The 24147-nt window shown below is 46.1% G+C and overlaps 1 protein-coding gene across 1 annotated transcript in view; it reads right to left on the bottom strand.

The window, feature by feature from the left end:
- The window catches only part of KANK1 (KN motif and ankyrin repeat domains 1), a 127318-nt gene extending 109061 nt beyond the window's left edge, over window positions 1–18257 (bottom strand). The window contains exon 1 of the mRNA XM_065655941.1: window positions 18224–18257. The gene's annotated coding sequence lies outside the window, so the exon portion shown is untranslated. The remainder of the gene's footprint in view (window positions 1–18223) is intronic.
- Window positions 18258–24147: the final 5890 nt, after the last annotated feature.

Below are 24147 nucleotides of genomic sequence, written 5' to 3' on the forward strand. Positions count from 1 at the left end.
GTTGGTTGGTTTTGTTTTAGGTGGGTTTTTTTATGATGAGGCAGGACAACCTATAAACTTGTGCAACACCCAAAGTAGCTCTAATATCATCCTCCTTTTCCAGTTATGTTTAAATGCTCCCAGCACTATTTCTCTTCACTACCTGCTTCTACCCAGGGCAAAGAGGGAGCACCAAGGCCACTTCTTCACACTGCCTGGGTCTAAGCGGGCAACAGGCCAACTGGGCAAGCACAGGCAATGAAAAGGACTTTTTTGCTGCTATCAGCTCCTGGGCATTCAGAGTGCATGTTGAATGCACAGCAGATGTGCAGCCTAGCCAGCTGTGTATTCTCACTTCAACTGTTTGTCCCTTTGTCCCCACCCTGAAACTGCTTTTCTTTCTACCCACCCAGCAACCTCAGCTACATTTTTTCCCCTGGAAAAAAGGATTATAGTTTCTGGCCTTACCACAGCACACAAACTTAATTGAAATCTGAGAAGCAAGAGTGTTTTACTTCATTTGAAACTGAAGACACCTGCAGTTCAATCTCAGGTGTGCAATTCAGAGCCAACAGCAAAAGAATTGAAATGTCAAGGACCAGACACTTTCTTAAACATACCAGATTTTGCTCTGGGGAAACAAGGGGAGCCCTGTTTGTTTCATTTTATTTTTTAAAGCAGAAATCCTCCATTATAGGACACACCACTGTAGGATAATCAGTTCCTGTGTACAGTCTCCTCTCTGACGAACTGACTGGCTTTGAGCCCTTCTTTGGACAGGTAACCTTAAAGAGGCTGGCCAGAGAACCCTGCAGATACAGACAGGCTTGATCAGGAACGCCAGTGGCCAGAACCCAGCCTGGGTAATCAGGAATTATGCAGCTATCCTCTGGGCGATTACTAAGCATTTCACACCAACACTATCAGATCTGAAGAACTAGACAGAGAACAAAATGTGTAGGGACACATTTCCTACTACACCCTATTGCTCCTTCTCAAAAGCAATAAAAAGTCCTTTTTCTGAGTGTAAAAATGAGGGTGAGTCCTTCCCTACTTAGAATAAACACACTTGTGCGCATTCCTTCCTTTTATACTGCGCACATCTCTACTTGGCATCGCAAGCTGTTGTGGGATGACTCAGTTTGTTACTGATTAACAGCTCACGTCAAGCCTTTTCTGTGTGCCTCAATTCAACTTTGTTCATATCAGTCAGGCATCCTTACAACTTTGTGTCAGACAAATACTAACTCCATAGCTCAAGAGCTCCCCATGTACCAGCAAGCTTCCTCCCCACTCTCCAGAGCACAAACCCCACCTGCTTGGGACTAAGCAGTCCTGCAGCACATGCCTTTCGCATCGCTGCTGCAGGCACCAGAGCTAGGCTGTGGTCCTGCTGCCGTCCCAAATCTCCATGTGCAAAGAGACTAAGCTGTGAGTCAAGTAGAGGTGTCCTGTCAAAGAAAGACTGTCCTCTCAAGTACCAGCAGCTGCATAGTAGATGGCTGGACCACCATGCAGTATGTCCCCCAGTAGCTCTCGGAGGGCAGGGCCTGGTCCTCCTGCCCAAAAAGGGTTAAGTATGTGTACAGGGAGGGGAGTTACTTTAGGGTGACCGGTAAACATGGTGCTTCAAATCAGAGACCAGGGAAAAAACAAGGTACTTGAGTTTTGGGGGTGTTTCACTTTAAGACTGATTGAGAAAAAACATAACACTTTTCCTACATATTGAAGACAAGGTGTCAGTCCTTCATTAGACTGGGACTGCTGTCTGGAATAGTCATGCAAAGTCACATCCCTAATCAGACTAAAGGCAGCGACCCCAGAAAGCTTTGCTGTAACAGTAGCTGAAAGGTGATGTTATCCAGCTGGCATCTCACTGCCTTCCAACCCTGACCCCCCACGCACCAACCAGAGCCCCAAAGGCAGCTGAAGCCCAGACCTCAGCCAGCCTTGTTTGCTCCCGACACACAGTCTCTAACAGAGGAGCATCTCCATCTGCGCCTCCAGCTCGCGCTTCTCCCACGGCCCTGCTGCCTGCACAGGCACGCACGCAGCTGGCCCTGCAGCAATGCCCTGCCTGCCGCTGGGGAAAGAGGCGACCCCAAGCACCGGATCGCACTCTTCTCACTCCTCTTCCACAGTGTGGTATTTCCAGTAAAACAGTCACACACACAGAGGTGGTGCACGCTGCAAAGTCCTGTCCAGTGGTCTGACCCTACTGCATATTTGCATTGTGCAGTGAGTGCTCCTAAGTCCTCCCAAGAGCAGTGCAGAGGTGAAGTCACATCTCTGTAGCCTCCAAACGCTGAGGCAGTGCCAAGTGACAGGGAACAGAGGCAGAAGAGGAGGCAAAGAAACAAGCCACTGCCAACACTGGAAGCTTCTTTGCTAGTTTGAGTTACATCAGGAGATGAGCTAAAACACCTTCTCCTGTCCATCTGCGTGCAACCGCGGGCACATCTGACCATGTTTCTAAAAGTGAACTTTAACAGTCCCTGCAGGCTGCTCTATGAAGTTAGTCATGCCAACCCCACTATGATCTGAGTGAAAGACACAAGTCACTCCTATGTCAGGAGCACTGGTAGTCCATACAAGTATCAGACAATATATATGTCCGCATCCAACCCATGGTTTGGCAAAAAAAAGTTAATTCACCCAAGAGCGCTTTGATCCTCTGACAAATCATTTCCTGATTCCAGTTGAAACAACACAAAGGACTTTGGACACCAACCAGCTGTCGCCCTTGTGAGCTGGCTCTAAATCCCGCACAGTCAGAGAGGAAAGATTTAGGTGGTGGGAGTGGAGCAAATGGTCCATTCACATTCGCAGTGTGTGAAAAGTTTCTTCTGGAGAAGCAATTCCTTCTCTTGCTACCTATCTGGTGCAAGCTGACGGAACAGGGATCCACCAAAACTCAAACAGGAAAGGAGCTGTGGGAGACATCGACGGAACGGTATACTTCAGCAAAACCTGTTAAATATACTATAACTTTGGGCAGCAGGAGAGAGAGATGTTTTTTGTGTGCCTTGCTCTCCACAGATGTCTACATGCAATGACCCTGTTGCGACCTTTGGGCCTGAGCTAAGTGAGAGAAGCAAGAAGCGAGCTTAAAGATCTGACACGGCAGCTGGGAAAAGTGAAGGCAGAGCTGAGGTTTAATAGCCATCTCCTTTTGTCCCATTTAAAATGAAGCATTCACACACACAACATTAAAAACAAAACAAAACCAAAACAAAAAACCAAACCAACCAAACAAACGAAAAACAAACGACAACACCAAAACGACACTAGCAGGCTGCTTTCAACATCCTCCCTCAGATATACTCTCAGTACCGATGTATTCATATTTTCCTGTGTTTCTTATAGCAAATAGAGCACTTGGCAGTTAAGAAGATTTGCAGCTTGAGGGGAAGTAGATTAGAAGCATAGCTTGCTACATAGTTCTGGTATGACAAACTCTTAATTAAAAAAAGTTATTAATTCAAGGTGTTGAAAGAAACAGTCCATAGAACTAAGTAGTTTCTTCCAGTCTCCATCCTCATTTTAACTGATATATTTTATTACCAGACTTGGGAAATTGATTCTACAATCTTGTTGAAAGGAACTGGCCATAATACACAAGGCCAAAGAAAAAAGTGACTCACTAACCCTAGAGATGCACTTGATGTTTATTAACTTATTTTTACTGCAGGTGGCATAAAACTAAACTCCTGAAACTCCTCCTGGTGACACAATTGTTACTCTTCTCTTTTTTTCCTCCTTAAAACAAGTTTTGGTAGCTAGGCAACTCTCAGATGTGCCGCTTGACCTGCCTAGCGCCAACTGGATCAGCATCTTCAAACTTTGCAGCACAAAGGGATAAACCTGATAAAATTCCTGCCTGGTGCTTTGAACTGCCTAATGCCAGATCCAGAGCTGTCATTACTCCAAGTCTCTCATGGGGCTCTGTTGTGATGCAAATAACATACAATCCCCACATACAAAAAGGTCGTTAAACTGGAATTAGGAATTATAAATACACAGGCAACTTGAAGGAAAAATCAGGGTTAAAAGGAACACCTAAAAAAAGATGTACATGGAAGAAAATAGGAAAAATCTGCTTACAATTCAGCAAACTGTGGAAACACAGGTACAAGGACAACAGGGCTCTGTGGCTCACCCTGCTTTGCTTCCCCGGTGCCAGGCGTGCACCCACATCACCTTTCTCGCCCATAAGCCTGACGGACTTTGCCATCCAGCCCTGCCCGTGGGCTGAAAGCACCGACAGCATTTTAACTCTGCAGCCTCCTGCTCCGCCTGCCAGTGACATCAGCAGCCAGACAAGGCTAATAAACCATCAACGAGCCAGCTCTACGTGCAACTGGGAGCCAAGGCCAGCCCATCTCCAGCCAAGCTCCCAGCAGCTGACCAAACAGCGAACTGAGCAAACCAGGCAAGAGCAGAGGAAATGCTCACATGGTATTAGGTCAGGAGTTAAAATATCTCAGTGATCTGCAACTTCCATCATGAACGCGACTGATGAGTGCCAGAGTCACACAGAAGAGAAACTCACCTGCAAAAAAAGCATTCAGCCTCTGACACCATCTCTGCCACTCCAGGTAGCCAGCAAAGCAAAAGAAAGAAGTGTTTCCTGCCCTCAGGCAGAAATTAAGCCATGACTTAAAATGAAGTTTTCAAGAAACAGTCGATGAAATGGATGGAGCTGGTGGAGATTTCCTAGATCAGAGACAAGCCCAGCATGTTCGTCTAGCAAGATGAATATTATATTTTTTTCACAAAAAGAAAAAAAACCTAGGAGCCTTCTTCGCCTGTAACTCCATTTTCAGCTTCAACATCGGTGCTGACAGTACCATGACCATCATTCCCCTCACCTGACTTCAGTCTCAGCCAGGCCATCCAAGATAAGTATAAGCCAGTCATAGAGCACAACTTCCTTTTTTCCACAGGAACAAAACATGATTCAGTCAGGAATGTACAACACAAATTGTGGCTATTCTTCACCCAGAATGTAAGCAGCCCTGTAACAACCAGCTCTCAATTAACAGGTTAACAGTGAAAGGAAATCAGAAGGTCACTTGAAAAAAAACATTCATAAATCAGGCTAGAAGAGCATTCACAGCTAAGAAAACACCAGATTCCTGCAGAAAGCAGGAAGAGCTTAAGAGAGCAGCTGGCAGAGCAAGTACATGCCTTGTGCTGCATGCTCAGCTGGTCACAGCCCGTGGCGAGAGGACAGGACAGCGATGGGACGGGTCCGCAGCCCACACACTACCCAGCCGCAAACAGGCAAGACCAGACGGCACTCACAAAAACACCCACAGCGCCTCGAAGCATTTGCATGTTGTGACCCCTGGCCACCATGTGTTTTATCACAGGTTGGATTCTGCTCTATTTCTGAGAAGATGGCAAAAATGCAAGTTCTCAGACACACACAGACAAGACAAACTTCGGGTCAATGCCCCTTGCCAGGAAAAGTTTCCTCTCTGCAAACTGCCATGAAGTAGTATGTGCATCTTTTATTAGATACACAAAAATTTTCTTTGCAATGCTGAGGCTTGAACTTAGTACCAAGAATAGCCCAGTATGTCTCCTTTTTCCATTTCCAGAGTAGAACATCTTGTAAGACTGCAGCAGCCTGAAAAGTCATGGTAGTTTCCCACTGCTGCTGTGTTACAGTGAGGCAGCTATGTTTTGGGGTCCTCCGCCACTTGCAAAGAAGAGAAGGAATTGCACAGCTGGCTCACCACTTCTCCTGCAATAGCCCCTTGAGACAAAGTTCAAAATTAGCAGAGAACTTATGACAGGCTGAAAACATGAAGGAAAGGGCAGTTTCTCAAGACTAAAAGTTTTACTTGTCAGATTAGAGGAGCCTGAATTCTGTCAGGCACAGCTTTTTCACTTCTCCCTTTTATTTCTCCCATTTTCTTCCTGTTACCTCCCTTTTCTGTCTTGTCGTAGAGACTTTCAATAAACAGAGTGAGCATTCAGAAGCAGGGCAAAAGAGGAGGAGAAGGCAGAACTTGAAGGGCAGCAAACAAAGAGTGTGCTAGAAAGAAAAGTTACAGGAAATAAAAGAAGTCCAGAGAACCGAGACAGAGGAATAGCAAATGCATGAGAACAGCCGAGATGTGAGATGCTTCACAGACACATCTGGGCAAACATTCAAGGCCACAAGGTAAAACTACCAGAAGCCAGAAATTACATTGTGCTTCTTCAGACAGCAATAAAAACTATCCTGAACGTCTCCCAGGAGGGACCTACAGGCAAGGCCACAACTTCCATTCCAGGCATGTGTTCAGAGCTGGGAGAAACCAGCTGTGTTAGACATCCAGGCTACCCCTTAATCCCTCTTAATCAACAGGCAGCTGATAATCAACCTGGCTTAAGTGGTCAAGATGAGGCGATGGGCACAGATGGGATGATGAGCTCACAATCTTGGTCAGGAGAGTGGTTGGCCAGCATGCACCAGTTACACCTGAACCTTGAGCATGTTTAACCTCCAGCCTCAAAACCAATATTTCCAGCTGGGATATTTTAAAGAAGCCTCAGTTCTGCAGAGTACAGTCATAAGCTTCCTGATAACTCTCCAGAATTATTCTCCTAATTCTCAGAACCAGCAGGAACTTTATTTCAATTTTTCTCAGGACACTATGCTAACCCACATCTCCATGGGCTGTTCAGCCATTCTGCTGTGGGCAGATGCCTCTCCCTGCGTGGCAGGCTAAGCAGCTGGGGGGGAGCACCATTTCAGCTATCCTACTTTAATTTACCTCTGCATGTAAGTCAAAACCATCTCAGCTAAGGCAAATCTCTTTCTAGCAAAAGCTAGGATAATATACTGCAGTTAAATCCTCACCTGCAAGCGACCATTGCTTTAATTAGATTCAGTCAAATCCAGGTCTTTGCAGTCTAGACACAGTTTAGCAAGTGCTTTTATGTAATTCATGGTGAGAGAACACAATTCTTAAACGAATTAGAAAGATAACTCATCATGTGTGAAGTTTTATCTGCAGCTTACCTCAGTTTTGGCAAAGAAAACCTCACTGGATTTTGACAGGGCAAAGACAACCTAACCTAAGTATTCAAGCAATAGTCCAAGTGAATATTTTACTTGGGGAAGCAAGGAAAAGAAAATGTTCCTCTTTGAGCCTAACACTCTTCCAAAGTTTAACAAGCCACAAATGGCTTTTGTTCAGAGCAACAGCATTAACATTACAATTTTGCAACACAGCACAGACATAAATCTTGAGGCGATACTGAATACAGACTTCCATCCTTTACTCTGGCCCCTTCTGTCGCCTTGGTACTACTCTGGATTTTAGGCAAACATACAAAGATTTACACAAGTAAGAGAGAAAAGGCACATAAACGGTACCTACTGCTTCTGACTTAGAGCATAGAGACACTGGTCACATTTTCAAGGACCTCCCATGTTTACACCCCTATTTATAAAAACTTAAGGCAGTAATACCAGGGCAGCTTTGTAGCTTTACAACTTCTGTGTTGAAATCAAGGTGATGAGATGCTCCAGCTCCATCAAAGTCATTTTGACTAAGCTTTAATATATATACAAAGCAGCTACTGCACGACAGAAAGTGCAAAGTGCCAGCACTATCGTGCTCCTAGCTGTGCATAAATACATTATTTTATTGCTATTTTTTATTTGCTCAAAGAATGTCAGACAGAGCGTTAGTAGCACATGGGGAACATCAGCCCAGTGTCTCTGAAGACTGGATGTGCTGGGGAAAAGGCTTTACATACCTAGCCAGTTCTTCTACAGGGCAACACCAGTATCGCAGGCCAGTCCACCTCCTTGTAATGGGACTCTCTCAGCACTGATACAAGAATGGCTGTAACTGGATGTTGCAGTAATACAGAATTAACTGGTTCAATTAACAGTCATACTTGAATGCACCAGTACACATAAAACAACTCATAAATCATCTCATTTTTACTCAAACAGTTGAAGATATCTTATTTTCTGCAACTTACTAAGTAGAGACATCCTTGGCTCACTTCTGTGATGGAAATTAGCAAGTTGCTTGAAGGAGGAAGGGAAAAAAGGTCTTTTAACTGAAATGACAATGAAACTTCCTCCCCACACAATAGTCACAGAGACACCAGCACCCACTGAGCCTCCTCCAGGACTCCATGGCTCTCCTTCAGATCGTGCACAGCCAAACCTCTGGCCCCCTGACTGCACACTCTCCTTACTCAGCTGTAGTCACCAAAAAGACCTGGAACTACCCGGAAACCGCACCAACCATGTTAAACTGTGCTTAAATCTGGGGGATGCAAATCACTGCCCTTCCATTAACATACAGCTACGAGGAAACTCCTTCACCAAGCAGTAACAGGCTCCAAAGCAAAACATGCTCCCGAATGAAACGTGGCTGAGGAATGTGAGCTATGCCGGAAGGGGGGCTCTGATGGATATTGAGGGAGGACAGGAGCAGGCAGGCTGCTCGCACAGCCGCCGGTGGTTTCGGAGCCGGGGCAGAGGACCAGCCAGGCAGAGGCACGCCGGCACACGTAGCGCTCAGGAATGTCAGCAATGCCGACCTGGGGCTGGGGGGTTTGCTGCCCCGTAGGGAGGGATGGGAGAGGTTGCAGGGGTAACAACACCAGACCAAGAGGCAGCTGAGGTTGCTGCAGAGCTGCAGGATTCCCTTTAAGGGGGGGTCTGCGGCAGGGTCGCAAGGCTCGACTGCAGGCTGCAAAACAGCAAAGGGTCTCATCTTGTCCCACTCAGCCCGTGCTTGTAGAAACAAAACTTTACATGCAACTTTGCAGTAAACTTGTCTGTCATTGATTTCTACCAGCTGAAACAAACTGCAGGTCCCCTTTTGGCTAGTTGCTGACATGAAAAATATACCAACATTAAGAGTAATAAACACATGCACTTAACACTTCCTGAGCTAGAGATCTGATTTTAAGCTGTACAACAACAAGCCTTTTCTCCCCCAGGCTAACAAAAGATGCAATTGCTAAAGATAAAACAGACCTGAAATCCTCCCAACTCTACTTCAGCCAAAACCAACAATTCCTTACAGTGCGAAGAACATATTCAGTCACCTGCTATTTTTAAGGTTCTTGAACAACTCCATTTTATTTGTACCATATTTTCTTAGTCCACATGTCTCGGTCCAATCAGAGAGTCAGTGAACCAACACTGTCTGTTGCTGCAGCCACCCCAGAGGGGCTCACACTGGTGGCCAACGGGCACCTCCCAGTGCTGGGTCTCGACATCATCTCCTTAGCACGCCTACCGCACAACTCGTGACAATCATGATGTGCGCACGGACACAAAGAAGGGTTTGTTTTCCTTAAATTTCTCCAGCTGAGAAGGCTCCCGGCAGCCACTAGTATTTTCATTGATGTGACGATCTCGCACATTGCTTAAAAAGATGATGTCACAAGCAGCAGCAATGATGGGGTGAGAAACTACAAGAAAAACACAAAAGATAGATAAAGACCGAGTGATAAATCACAGAAGAGGATCAGGATTGAGACTAAGGCACTTCCCACTCCAGATACAGGCACACGTAAGAGCCCTTGTCTACTTGATAAAGAGTAAAACTGCCTGCAACATTGCAAGGGCAAAGTAAAAAGCACGCACGAAGTTTGTCAGCCTGGTTAAATGATGCTGACGAGACGCATCAACTGCAGCTAATCATGCCTACATCATTTTCAGCACCTCCTGGGTTCAGGCAGATTCCATTCAGGGCCTTCTTGCAGGTGATTTTCTCATCTGTCTAAGTTACCGACTTGCCATCCACAGAACAGAGTCCAAGCAGACTGCTGGTAAAGTACACATGTGGAGAAAGCAGTCAGCAATTGCCGGATTGCCAGAATTAGACTAAGATTCATCTGAGGAAAGAAAACTCCTTAAGAGCTTAACAGTAAAAAAAAAAAAAAAAGAAAAAAAAGAGAGAAAAGGCAATTTAGAAGTTTAAGAACAAGTTCAACACGACATGTCAGGAAGGAATGGAACTTAAAAAATATTTTCTTGTATTGCTTTTTGTAAGTCTTAAGATTAGCCTTGGGATAAAGACAGTTGTTTTAAAAGCAAAGCTGTTTACTGAAAAATGTGAAGTGTGGTTTTAAAAAAATTCCATGAAGCAGCTTAGTTCTACTCCCACTCATGTAAACCCACAATGAACACCTGAAAAGAGACAGATGACCTTTAATGCCTTTAAAAAGGAAACTGAAAAACTAACTCCCTTGCTCAAGAACCATCACATTTTATGGTTAGTTTGTTGGGGTTTGTTTTGTTTTAATGCTGAAACTGGCCTTTCTGCAAAACTCTCTAAGGGCTAAAACTGTGAGAAATTATAGCAAAAATTGAAATTGTGTGCTTTTCAGTTTGTTTGTGGAAAACTGGAGATTATGAATGGAGTTTAGATCAACTTTAAAACTTACATTTCTATTAACATCTTAATTGAGAAGTGGTTTCAAAACTGAGTGACAACCGCTCTTCACTCAGCAAGCCCATTTTTGGTTGCCAGTCTCTACAAGACAAGGTGTTACTGCCAGATGGGCAGAAAGCTGGAGAACACAGAGCAGGTTTAAGAGAGCAAGAGAAGGGCTCTGAAAAGCACAGGACCTATAGAAATTCTACTTTGATATAGCTGTAAAGTCCTACCTTGGTACAGCTGCATGATATTCCGTAACGTCCATATGCAGTTTTGACAACTGTCCTCCACTTTGTTAGGATTTCTCCAGCCATTCTGCACCCATCTTTTACTTCTGCTCTCCTGTGCACTGCCACCACACCAAACAAAAAAGCTAAGCCTGGCCTGCCCAATTGCTTCTGCTTCCTGTCCCCATCTGCCCCAGAAACCCAATTACAAAGTTAACTCATGCTAATGGAGCCTGAAGGGCTGCGCACTCAGACTTAGCTACATGACAGGTCACAAGGAATGAACTGCCTGAGTTTCACCGTGGTTTGATATCTGAAATGCACATTGAAGTTGGTAAACAATGCACATTGGTAAACAATGAACACTGAAGTTATTTATTGCAGAATTGCAAGTACATTTTGGTCTATCGGTAGGTAATTGGAGTGAAAAGTCAAATTCCAAACCAAAACCAAACCACAGCAGGATTGACCCCAGCATCAGTTCCTACGCCGAAGAAAGATTCAGCTAAACTCAACATCTTCTCTCAGCAGATATTTTGCTCTGTCTATTGAGGTACATGCAGCCAGGAAAAAAAGCAAAGCTCTGCTCTAGTGCAGCCTTCCAAAAGCTGGATTGCAGTGGGAAGTGGATTGTATCTTAATATATCAATCTACTGACATTGCAAGGATACTGAAGAGAAGGAGTTCAAAACAGTACAACCTGTCTGCTGGCAGCTGGGTTAGTAACAAAACACTGGTGAGAAAAACCCAAAGGCTTAAATTGCCTTTGCCAAGCTGCAAAACACACAAGACCTACCAGCCCTTTTGTTCCAATTTCTCTTCTGTCAGAAGTCTGGAAATCAGAGACAAACTCTGCAATATTGTTTCATTTTAAAATTATGCATGGGTCATGTCCCCATTCTTTTGTCTCATACTCAACATCTTGACTGCCCTTTGTTACTTGCTATACTCCAATTTTAAAACACTAAAAAGCCACTTCTTGGCAAATTCTCTTTGGAGAAATACTGAAGGGCCGCATAAAACACTCATGTATCTTTCTCTGTCGAAACCAGATTAGTTTAGAGCAACTTTTAGAGATCCTCTGCATCACCATATGCTGAGACGGGGATGAAAAGAGCAACATTTGCAGAGCGTTCACTATTGTGTGAGGTCCTTGGGGGTTTTTTGACACAGCTGTTCCAAAATAGCTCAGGAATGAGGCCCATCCTTTTCTCATTTAACAGCTCATGAAGTGAATGAAAACACTGTGACAGAAGCCCCACCATGCACAGCCATGTTTATGCACCTAAACAAACACATTCAACCTCTGACATTGTCTCCCTCCAGGGGAGACTCCCAGCCGTTAAACTGGGAAAATAGTTGCAGTTCAAAAAAAAAAGGGGGGTGGGGAGAGTCAGAATAACTCCGGGGAAATCATTGTTTTAAACTATGCTTTTCCACCTTTGAGATGCACAGGCTGCAGGCTGGTGGTATGCATGAATATGAAACGCCAGGCAAGGAGCTTTCCCAGTCCCACCCACAGACCCAGGATGCCTCTGATCACCATCTGCCAAGATGGTCATTAACGGACCGAAATTTAGAACACGTCACTTCGGTCTCCAGCACTTCGCGGACTCGAGACGGAATCATAGTACCATGATTTCATGCCTATTAATTTCTGACACGAGCCTATATTGCCGCTGAGAGGTCTCCCACCCTCTCCAGCTAGGCTGGCACAGTGCGTGGGATGCTGTGCACACAAAGAATAGCCTGGGGGGTGTATTTTAGCAGGTTCATTTCCAGCCAGATCAGTGCTCCGATCTGTTTCGTCCCACAGCCACATGAATATTAGCACCATCACAAAGGAGCTGGCAGCAAAAGTACAAGAGGAGAGCTGGCTGCTTTCAGCTAGGCGCAGATTTACTGCCTACCTGCAGCCCCTGTACCACAGGCAGATGTAGTCAACGGAAAAGAGCCAGGAGGTGCAGGGGTTTGTATGGATGCCAAATAAAGGAGAAACAATTCTGATGCCCCTTTAGGAATTTACGGTTCGAAATCATCTGAGTCAATGTGGGCAACATTCTCCCCCCCCCCCATTAACAACACTGCAGAACTGGGGAGGGATCAGAAATATGTAGAAATTATGAAAAAGGCTTTGAAAAAACACTTCTATTTTTAACAAACCATGCAAACATTATCTGAAAGGGACTGGAAAATTATGTAAAATAGGAAAAGGCACATAAAAGCTAAATCAGTGTTTCTCCTTCTCTCAAGAAGGAGGGATGATCAAGCTATGTAGTTGGGAGGCTGAAATGTCCACACGCTCACACACTACAGACATCATTATCACTGCACAGCAGCCATGAATCCTACCAGCTCAATGGGACCAAGAGAAGGATTGGCCACTTGTACGGGTAGGAGCCCTATCTGGTGCTACACTTAGGAATACTAATTAAAGTCTTCAGGAAGAAAAAACAATTAAATCCAGGGACTTAGGGCTTAAAAGTCAATGTCCACTAATTACAGATCCATACAAGACATAAGGTAAAGGACAGATTAGCCCTCATCAGTCTTAGGTGTATGGATACTGCACATTGCTCGAAGTCTCTGGTACAAAACGCCTCAGTACAAAGCAGCCTTACCAGGGCTCGCGTTTCATCCAATAACCAAAATTTTGACTGTTTTCACTTCCTCAGAAAACACAGCACCAGCACAATCCACTCCTGTCAGACCACTCCTGCTTCATGCAACTGCACTGATCATCACCCTTTAGGCAGAGAAGATGGTAGATTCCCCCAGGTCCTTGGGACGAGGAATGGGCATGTTTGTGCAGTGAAGGACTCGCCAGTAACGCCTGCACTTCAGCTCTGCAAAAGCTGCTGCAGTGAAACCGTTTTGTATTTCCTCAGCATCCCCCACCAGCAGCTCAGGGCACACACAGCCAGGAAGGGGATCCTTTACTTCAGAGCACTGGCACATGATGAAGCAGATTTAAAAGACCACCAAGCCAGAGCAGACCAGTGACCCATCCTGGGAAGCATGGTGATAGGAACATTTGCCCAAGAGACCCAAGGAGGTGTCCCCACTGGCCTCCTGGACATCAACCACCACTCAGCACCAAGAAGTCAGAGATGCCTATAGCTCATGGCACGCACAACTGCAGAGAAGATGGAGAAACAGCCCGTATTTTGCATGGAAGAGACTCTTCTGTCACTGGCACTTATTCCTCCTGGGGTCTGTGTGCCATGCATCAACAGCCCAGTGCTTCAGAATGGCACAGACACTTGTCTCTGTGTGAGGAACACGTGGGAGGCAACATCCCTGCACTCAGAAACAGGCTGGGCCAGCCCCACCACCCACCACCATCACCAGACACCTCGTTTCAGGGAAATGCAGTTACGACCTCCAACCCAGAGCAGATATCGGGTCTAGTTCTGGCTCCTGTTGCAATAGGGAGCCTGTACATACTACAAGTACATGAACAGCAGTTTGGTTTTTAAAAAAGCCAGACTCAATTTGACAGATTTGCTTACCCACAATTAAGCTCCAACTGTTCTTGTCCAGCTCCTCTGTCTCCAGTCTACTCACATCTCCAAAGAATTAAAGGGACATTCAAAACATGCATTCATGACTCATGTTTAATTGTCAGCTCTCCTTCCCCAGTACAGCTCTAATTAGAAATCAGAAACATTTTTGAGCACAGAAAGAGACAAAAAATTGGTATGAACTGCAAGGGAAGCCTGTGGGAACATTTTAAGTCTAACAGGATGCCGCCTTCTAAGTTGTGCTTTAGCCAAACTAGTCATTTGGCTTAATACAGGGGTAAGAACCCAGGGCCTGTGACAGCCTGGAAGTGAGATCAAATGCTCTTACCATTCATTCTGTATGACAGAAGCATTTACATTACTAGCAAAGCTCAGAAATATTTTTCAGCATTCACAGCAGCACCGTTTTCCTCATCACAGACAAGTAAATCTTTAACGCTGAAGAAGTGACTACCATCATATACATCTTTCTGCTATTTTGCAGAGTTTGCCAGGGAACCTTTGGCAGAGCAAAAATATAAATATGCCCTAAACTAGTATTCAGATTTAACTACAAGTCTCAACACTGCTGCTACGATTCCAGACACAGTTTCCCAAAGTAAAACACACAGGCAGCATTCATAGTTAGAGAATGAGCTAGATGTTGGAGTATGATTCACAGTAGAACACTGCTAGAAGTCATCTGCATAAAATATATAAATTGCTAAAAAATAATGAATTATGCTGGTTTTTCCTTCTTGACATGTATTATTACTCCCCTTCAGGTCCCAGTCTTTTGACAGCTGGTAACAGCCATATAATTTGCATGCTATTTCCCCTCGATATGTAGTACCTATAATGGCAGCAAGAGGTAACTGTGGAGTGTCAGAGTTGACAAGCCTAAGTGGTTTCCCAGATTTCTCCGTGAGATGCCTAAATGCCTTTTTACAGCACCACAAATTATTCTACCACACAAACAGATACTATTAAGATACTTTAAGATGAATCATTTCCCACTAGAATGAAACACTTTATAAGTTTGACCATAAAACTGAATCTCTAGTCAAGACAAACTTATTTTAGAGCTTACATCAGATTTATAAAAAGATATTGTGACTTTTTATATTTTTATATAGCTCAAACAAAAAAACTTTTCAAGTAGATCCTGTGAAAAAACACAGCTGGCACGTCAAGCCATCTGTAAACCACATTTACTGCATCTTTAAGAAGTGGAATCGAAACTTTTTGCAACTTGTTCATCGCTACTTCATGTTGTAATTCCATACAAATTTCTCCTCATCATTATGACACAATAACCTACTTATTAGCTTAACATTTGTTATCTTGCCACAACCAACAAAAAGTTAGGTAAAATTCATACCCATGCGTGCATATACACACAAGCTTTCAAGCCACTTTGCAAGTTCTGTTTCTTCCCCTTCTAAAGCACATAGCCAAATTGAGTTGGATCGGACAGTCCAAGCAGCGACGCCTGAAACTCTCACTTTGGTCCATTAGTCAATTCCATTAGCTAAATGACTAGGAAAAAAACCCTCCTTCTCTGTGACCTGCCACTACAATAGGTGCTGACACCACAAGAAAATTTGCAACTGTCCTCAGTTAACAACTAATGCTTTACTAAGTAAAAGCAGGGTCAGCTGCCTGTTTCTGACAGCTCTTCATGGTGGCTCTGCATCATTTGCAAAAGAGATTCTTCATTTAGACATTTCCATTTCACTTTCAGCATCTATTATTTAGACATACAGGGCACTGCAGAAACTGAGACGGCAAGCTGTACCAGAGGCTTACAAGCCAAGAGAACTGCCAGTGTGGGAAAAGACAAACACATACTGAGGGAGAGCAACTAAACAGACTCAACTCATACAAAAGTAATTTGTGGTATGAGAAATGCATGTATTGCCAGTTCTCCCAAGGAGGCAGGATTTTTTTAGATACCCGCTAAACCACCACATAAACCCAATCCACACTAGTTTTCAATCTAAGGACCCACTTTTATTCTCAGTTTCTCCAGTGCAATTTTAAAGTAAAGCCCAAATCTCAAAAGAAAGCAGGTATGTACAAATTCAAAAACTAATACATAATAGTTTGAAGTATTGCAGAAGGTGTCACCAAATTACCCAGAGTGGTCATCAGTAATTTATTTAATGGCAGGACCATGTTTGTCACTAGAGAACCATCCACCTCAGTTCATGAATTTCTACCTAGTCAGTGTTCTGGCAATAAAAATGGAAAAATCTCACTGTGATGTCAGGCAAAGGGAAAAAAGAGAGTTTAGCATAACATTAAATCCCACCAAGTACATGGTCAGCAAAGCCACAGATTCTGGGGCACGCAAGAACCTGTATCCACCGACGCTTCTGCCCAAGCCACTCTGTGGCAGCTGGAGTTGTACTTGTGCTGCTGGGGGGTGCTGCCCCCCGCGCTGGTGTGACCACGTTTCTCCACACCCAGCACTGCACGGGATCTCCCACACCCAAGCCTTCCCGTGCCTCATACACTGGAGCTGCAACCTCTTTTGCTCAAAATAGATTAAGGGCCTGGGTTTCCCTGCCGCAGGACACCTCCTCTTCTCTTGAAGAGGCAGTTTTGAGGGAAGATCCCATTTTATCTAGTCACTAATACAAGGCAAGTGTTCCCAGCCAGAAGAGAGACAGGATTTCAGAGATGCCACTTGCAACATAGATGGGGGGCAGCCCCACTGCGCCCCACTGGCACCTGCTCCCTTTGGAAATCTGACTCCAGACCTGAAGACCCAAGCAGCACTCCCTAGGGTTTGAAACCCCACCTAAACAAAAATTGCAGGGCTTTCTTTGCACACTTTGGGCGCTTATTAAATTAACTTAGCCTTTTCAAAACTCACACTAACCTGATTAGCCTCCTCCCAGTTATCTCATCTTTTCCTTCAAAACATGCACCCACACAACCTTTAATCAGATCCAGTTGCCCTGCTAGAAGGAGTGAAATAAAAGATTAAGATATATCCAATATTTTTAATCCGCAAATTGTCATGGTCACCTTTCTTGGCTAGCAGAGATACAAGGTTGTCAACTAAGCTACGGAACTAACAGATGGGCTCTGCTGTGAATGAAATGTTTGAGAGCTTTGACTTAACAAGAAGCCCACTACACCTGAACTTAACATTAGTACAAGAAAGTTAAACTAAGTCTGGTCTTATGTGAAACCCAGGGCCAAAGAAGTCACAAAAAAGTTGCTGTCATTATTGAGGCTTGTAATTATGCCTGAAATAGTTTTTACACAAAACTGTGTATCAAGCTACAGGGCCTCACAACGTTCTTTGTTTCAGAAGGAATGAGACAGTTTTCAAACACTTTAGGATATCTTTAAAAGATTTTTGAGATACATTAAGAGCAGCCCAAGTTAAAGCATATTCATAAGCTGATCAAAGCCTGAGACCTCCCTTCTACCCCCCCCCAAAAAAAAAAAAATTCTCTACTGTCTATTTATAAGTGCCGGCTCACAAGTTAGACTATATCCAAGACAGCTGATTTAAAGAAATCACCGATGCACAACTCCTGCTGTGGATGTGACCCGCTCCCCACACGCTGGTACCCGGTCCCACTCCTCTGCCCTGAACAGACGCTCCCCACCCGCACTTCCAGGCCGGGGCGAGCAAGAAGGCGGCAGCCGGCGCTCAGGGCCGGGGGAGCCGCCGATGCCCTCGGTGGGCGCTCCGTGGCTGCTCCGCGGAGCTCACCGGTCAGACGAGCACCCTGAGAAGGGCTGCGATGCACTTTGGCTGCTCCGAAGTAGAGACGAGGTGCAGCGATGCACAAAAGACGCCCGTCCGTGCTCTCCTAGGCAAAACCACGCATTTCTACTCAAACCGGGCAGCGGCTACCGGCACCACCAGCTCTCCGCGACACGCTCGCACACCGGTCCACCGGGCCTGCCGCCCCCCTGCCAGCGGGACACGGCCGCGGCAAGCTGCCCGCTCCCCTCGCCGGAGGGACCCGCGGCTGCCCCCGGGGCGCGCTGCTCCGTTCAGGCAGAGGGGCAGCGGCAGCACCGCCCCCTCGAACGCCCCCCGCCCACCCCGTCCGCATCCCCCGCCGCTCACCTCCGGGCCCCGCCGCGGCCGCCGGCGGGGGGGTGGGGAGGTGGTGGTGGTCGTGGTGGGGCGCTCGGGAGCCCCGCAAAACTCCAGCCCCCCCGCCAGCCCGCACCGCCGGGAGCCCGCAAACTCCTCTCGCAGCCGCTTTGTACCCGCCGGCGGTCCGCACTGCGGCTGCGCGCTGCCCAAAATCAACAGGGCGCGCTTCCAGCCCCCCGCCGGCACCCCCAGCCCTCCCGTCCTCTCAGCCCTAGCAGGGCCGTCCCTCTGCCCAGGGCCATCCTTCCACACCCCCACCGCCAGCAGTGCAAATCCCCATCCCTCCACACCCCCCGACAGTGAGAACTCCGCAGACCCCCGAGCATAGCCCCTCCGACAGTGCAAACCCTCCCGCACCCCTAGCAGCGCAACCCCCAACAATGCAGTCCCTCCCACCTCAATGCGTTCCCGAGTTCCTTCTGCCGCGCCACGGGAGGGGTGATGGTCTTCCCCATGCAGCTCTCGGGTGCACAAGGGAGTTTTTTTGCCCCCATCTAACAGCCCGGGTTAGCGAGTCATTGGGATGCAGGAGCTCCCTGCCAGGGAGAGCAAGCCCACTGTCGGGGCTCCGACTAAAATACAGCATCCTTGGGAAAACCGGTCTGGGGCTAACCTAGTTGAAGTCTCTTCCCTGTGTTTGGGCTGGAGAGGCCGTTTCAAAATGCAGGAAAGGAGCATTGGCCTGGGCAGGGTTTGGGTCAGATCCGATACTTGGCCAGGGCGGGTGCTGCTGGGTGCCGAGGGACTGGGGATGTCATGTGAAACGCTTTTTTCGGTTTCAGAGCCTCAGCAGAATGTGCCCACCCGCTGCCAGCTACTCTGTCGCGTGGGGCTGGACAGGGTCCTCGGCCAAGGCTTTCAAAGGAGAGTAAAATGTGCATCAGCTCCCACTGCGTTGCTTTGTGAATCTCAGCTTAGCAGCAGTGTTTATAAACTTGTGCCTTGATCTTTACTGGCTAGAACAGGCTGTCTCTAAAGCCTCTGCAGCTGTGAAAGAATACAGCAGTCCCTGTTCTGTGGGCCTTGAGTTTTCTGCTTAACTGTTTGAATATTGACTATGGATCCCGGCATGGTTTCTTTCACTCTTCCCATTCTTATCTCAGGTGTTATCTTCGCTGCCCCAGGGCTCCCAGATCTCCAGGAGCAAATGCTTTAGAGCCTTTGTGGTGATGCCATGAAGGGTTTCACAGCTTGGAGTTGGACAGTCGCTACCAAACACACAGAGACCAGCAGGTGAATCCACAGACCAGGAGCAAGTAACATCAGGAGTGTGACAACGCTTGGTCTTTGCCAGATCTGGATGTGGGACCCTTCAAGGTGACTAGTGTGAGTTACTTCACAGTATAAAAAGATACAACTGTGGCACATCTCTCCTTGCTTTTTTTGGTTTTCTATGTAGTGTGCTGTCAAATGCTGGCACCTGCTGACCCTCCCTTCTAATTTCCTTCTTTCTGCATCATCCCTCTGATTTTCTTCTGCCTTTGTCTAGGTAATACTCCTGAAACTCTGCTTATTTCCAGATTTTTTTTTTTCAGACACAATACCTGAAGCTCGCGAATGGAGAACAGCAGATATTGTCTCAATGAATATTGATTCCAGAATAGACCAAGGAGGATATTAAGGAAATGTGAAAATCTCTGTTTTTCCCAGTGGACCACACTCAAGTAACGGTAGACAACAAATGGCAGGGTTTTCTTGTCCTATAAAAAGCTAAAAGGCTTTGTGATATTTCCATCTAAATAATTACCAGTACTTCTTCTGAAATCTCGTTAGCCATTAAAACATTTTAGAGATTAAATCACATCAAGTATTTTTGTAAGTAAAGCTGCTATGAGGTTGCTATAAACCATCTCTCAAATCAATAAGATTTTTTTAAGATGCTTTTATACATTTTAATTTAAGAGCATGTATTTTTAGAAATATTTGCAGTCCAAATCTATGACCAGACCCTGCAGCTCTTTAAGATGCTAATTATTATTAATCCTGACTGTGCTAACTTTCCATTCAGAGGCTATTTTTTTATGGCTGAGTTACCAACCCTAGCAAAAATGGAGGAATGATGAAAGAAATAGTTGCGACAACAGTGAGCAGCACTTATCATTATTTATATTAACAACCAAAAAGAAAGTATACTCAGGCCAGCAAACAACTCCTTAGCATCAGCTTGTTCATCTGAATAGTTGGGTCAGGACCATGTTGTACCAGAAACTGTACAAACACAGAAAGAAAGCACTCCAGACTACGGCTATGAACAGAGCAAGCAGATAGGGCTCTTTCCACTTCTCTTACTTAATTCTTTCTTTCAGGGGTTGCCAGCTCTTGACAGTTTAAACAAGTGAAATTAAATAAAGGACTCAATTGTTGCATTACCTGCGTAAGAGTGACAGGAAAGAACCTCCAGCACAGTCATGCAGTAGACGGGTTTTTTTCTTTGATGGTGCAATTAAAGCCACCAGGTCCTGGTTCACCCTTCAACTCCTTGGGGCTTGTCTGTTACTGCAAAGAGCTTGGAAATAACACTAACCAGGAGCCTGAGCATCCGCCACATGGGGCAGAGGGGGGATATAAGGGAGCAGAAAGTGGGGAGGGCCAGTAAAGCATCTGCCACACTCCTCTGTCTGCCCTGGCCTCCCCAGCACATGCACACAACGGGAGGTGGGGAGAAGGGACGTAGACCCTCCATAGACTCCCTGTAAAGCACCAAAAGGAGAAACTGGCTTCAGTCTAAACTAACCTGGGCAAAGCCTGGAGGAGAGACGGGAATGAGGCCATCAGTGCGTTCCTACCCCTCTGCAGCTGAGTGCGGCGGTGAACGGGGTGCTGCTCCCCGGCTGGACACGGCCGCTGTCTGTGTGCCCCTCAGAGAAAACTGTGCAGCCCCCACCGTCCACACGGGGCTGTGGTTAGACCAAGCACTGGTGAGAGGCACAGAGCAGGGAATAGGTGCTTTTGCAGGGCTTTTCCAGCTCCCTGGGGTGTTTTTTCATTTGGGACTTGCTCTGGCAGGTAGGAAGGCTGGACACACCCTTAACATCTAGCAAAAAAATACCCTGCCTCCCCCCAAAAATACAAACCCACCTATTTCCTTCAAAAAGCCAGATGCCCCATATCTGTGAGTACGGCAGTAGGTAATTGTAAGTGGCATGTCCAGAAGTGAAGATAATACTTGGAGAGAACACGTATTTTTGCATGATTTGGTCCAGATAAATATTGTGTATGGTTTGGCAGATTTTAGGTTACACACAATATAGATAAAGCCTATGCACACACAGTGTGTATGTTGAGAATGAGAAGGACTTAGGAGAAATCATCCTGCCCAATGTAATTCTTCATGCATTGAGCAGAGGCTTAGGCAGAATGAGTTCCCGTGGACTCTCATGCTCCATCCCTCTGGGTTTTAACTTTCACCATGCCTGAAACCTGTTTTGTGTTGAACATCCCGCACAGCTTACAGCACGAGGGTCGTGTCAGCAGTCTCAGACGCTGAAAGTGCACCTGAGTGCAGGTGGTCTGGTGGCTACACATAGAGGGAGGTTGCACCAACCTTACTCTCAGCTGTGGCCCATACCCTGTTTGGAAGTGAGGAAAGGAAGGGGATCAGACATTCGCTCTGCTGCTGTATTTGACAGCAATTCTTTGCTTAGCTGCAGCCGTAAAGGAGCAGAAGAGGCCATGGAATGCTTAGACAAGTTGCCTTAGGTCTTCCTCTAACTGGGATGGGCATCTACGGCTCCACAGTAAGCAGCTCCTCAGCAGGACAGCGGATGGAAAAGGCTGAGGCTGACTCACTTTTTGCACAGCACCCCCACTCTCCTGCCTTCCCCCAGCACCCCCAAAATCTGGAATGCTTTCAGTCTCACAAAGCTCACAGTGCCAGGGGAGCCCCTGAGGCCAAAGCAAACTTCACCTGATTTGTTAGGTTAGTGCAAACAGCCCTGCCTTGTAAACAAAACGATCCTCTTAAAATTTTACAAACAGAATGATTCTGGTTTTACCAAAACAAAAAAGTCAAAATGTTCTTTCCATAGGAAATTTCAATGCTTTCTTGTGCCTTTTTTCATCGACTCTAGAAATATCACTTACCTGAAAAATCCCCATCCTTTTTACCAAAAAGAACCTTTTGCTTGTAGGAGATGGTGGTCACAGCACCTGCCTAAGCCTGGCCAGAGCACTAAGGCCGTCCGGACGCCCCAGCTCCTCTCTGCCTTTGTGGGGTCCCACACAGAGGGGCTGGCAGGGGCAGGGCTGTGCCGCTGGGACCATCTCCCGTCAGGGGCCTGGGCCGAGCTCCAGTGTGTGAAGGATGCTTGAAGTGCTGATCACTGCAGAGCAGCTGCTGTTGCCAATGCTGAGTGGAAACCTAAGGAATTAAGTGAAACCCAGTTTTAAAAGCACTGGACCCTTGCTGCCCCGAATATTCTGCAAACCACTGTGAAAAGTAAGGGTATCACATTGTGCTGCTGTGAATAACCCCACACGGTGGGCATGGCAGCCGAGAGACAGATTAATCCTCTCTGCTAGCAAGCCTTTGAAAGCCCAGCTTCTTCCTTCTGTGCTTCTCCTGCTCTGAGTTGCTTTTTGGGAAGCGATGGTTTCAGTGGGTGTACGGACTGTCACTCTTTCCTCAGCAAAGCACGCCACTAGCAAATCACACCGCATGGCGTGTTTCTGAGCACCGTCTGCAAAGGAGGGGTGCCACACAAACGCGAAAGAAGGCAAGAGCTTTTTTTTCTGCCCTGGTTCAGGACTCACATCAGTGGCAGCCTGGAAATAGTACTGCGTGCTTGCCTGTCAGTCCAAAGTAAAATGAAATGGTGCAGCATGAGACTGAGCTTCCATCATCTGAGTTTTCAGTGCTGCAGGGTACATGTCGCTGTTTGCCACACATCATCTGGGGTCTCACCATTAGGCCTATGGATATTTGAGGCACAACAGTGTTCTTGATTTGTGCATGAATGCACAGGAATGCAATTCCAGAAATCATTTACTAGATGAAATGTAGCACTTGCCTTTCCCTTTATCTTTAAAGGAGCAGTGTCAAAATACTTTACTCCTCAAGGTCTGACCAAAAAAAACTTGCCATAACTTTGCCTTCTAGATTTTATCTACCTTTTGTCACTGAGATATTTCAAAGAATGCTTGATTTTCCAGAGCTCCCAGGCCTCTCTTTCATCTCTGGGCTAGGCGAAGAGGCCACTGCAGTTTAAGTTGAATCAACAGCATCATACAGTTGTATTATCAAGCTTCATCTCCACAAAAAGCTTTACTTCCTAAACTTTTTTTTTTACTGATGTCTCTATTGAGTTGTCTGAGAGATTAGTATAATAATTTTCTTAATAGGCATGCGCATACAGCAACTGGGGTCTGGAACTACATTGTAGAATCATGCCGAATCCTAAAATTATCAGCAGGGGTCTATTCAGACACCTGTGGTGGCGGAGATGAGCAAGTCCACAGGCCAGCTCACAAGCAGGAGGGTTGGCTTGGATGAGTTCACAGGATACCTGCCCCACATGTTGAGGCAGGCAGAAAACATTTTACAGCACCCCAACAGCAATCTTGAGACTCATAGTAAAAGACAAAAGTAAAAATAATGGGAAGAATGCAAGAGAGAAAAAGCTTCAGCAACTGCTGCTGGAGCAAGGAATTTGTTAAACTCCCAAAGTTAGACCTCGTGCAATCCTGGATTTGTGCATGTTCACCCCAGGAAATGGCAGAATCTGGAAATTAATGACTCCAGTATTGGTTTCCCTAAGGGCACCCTTCTGGAGGAGTTCCTCCCTTCCTTGGGGTGAAGGCTGATACCCATCGTGGATTTTGACTCCACAGCAGGAGGCAGGTAGGACCTGAGGGACACATTGAAGGTTCCCTGCATTTTACATGTGACACGT

The sequence above is a fragment of the Caloenas nicobarica genome, chromosome Z (assembly GCF_036013445.1).
Source record: "Caloenas nicobarica isolate bCalNic1 chromosome Z, bCalNic1.hap1, whole genome shotgun sequence".
NCBI lineage: Eukaryota > Metazoa > Chordata > Aves > Columbiformes > Columbidae > Caloenas > Caloenas nicobarica.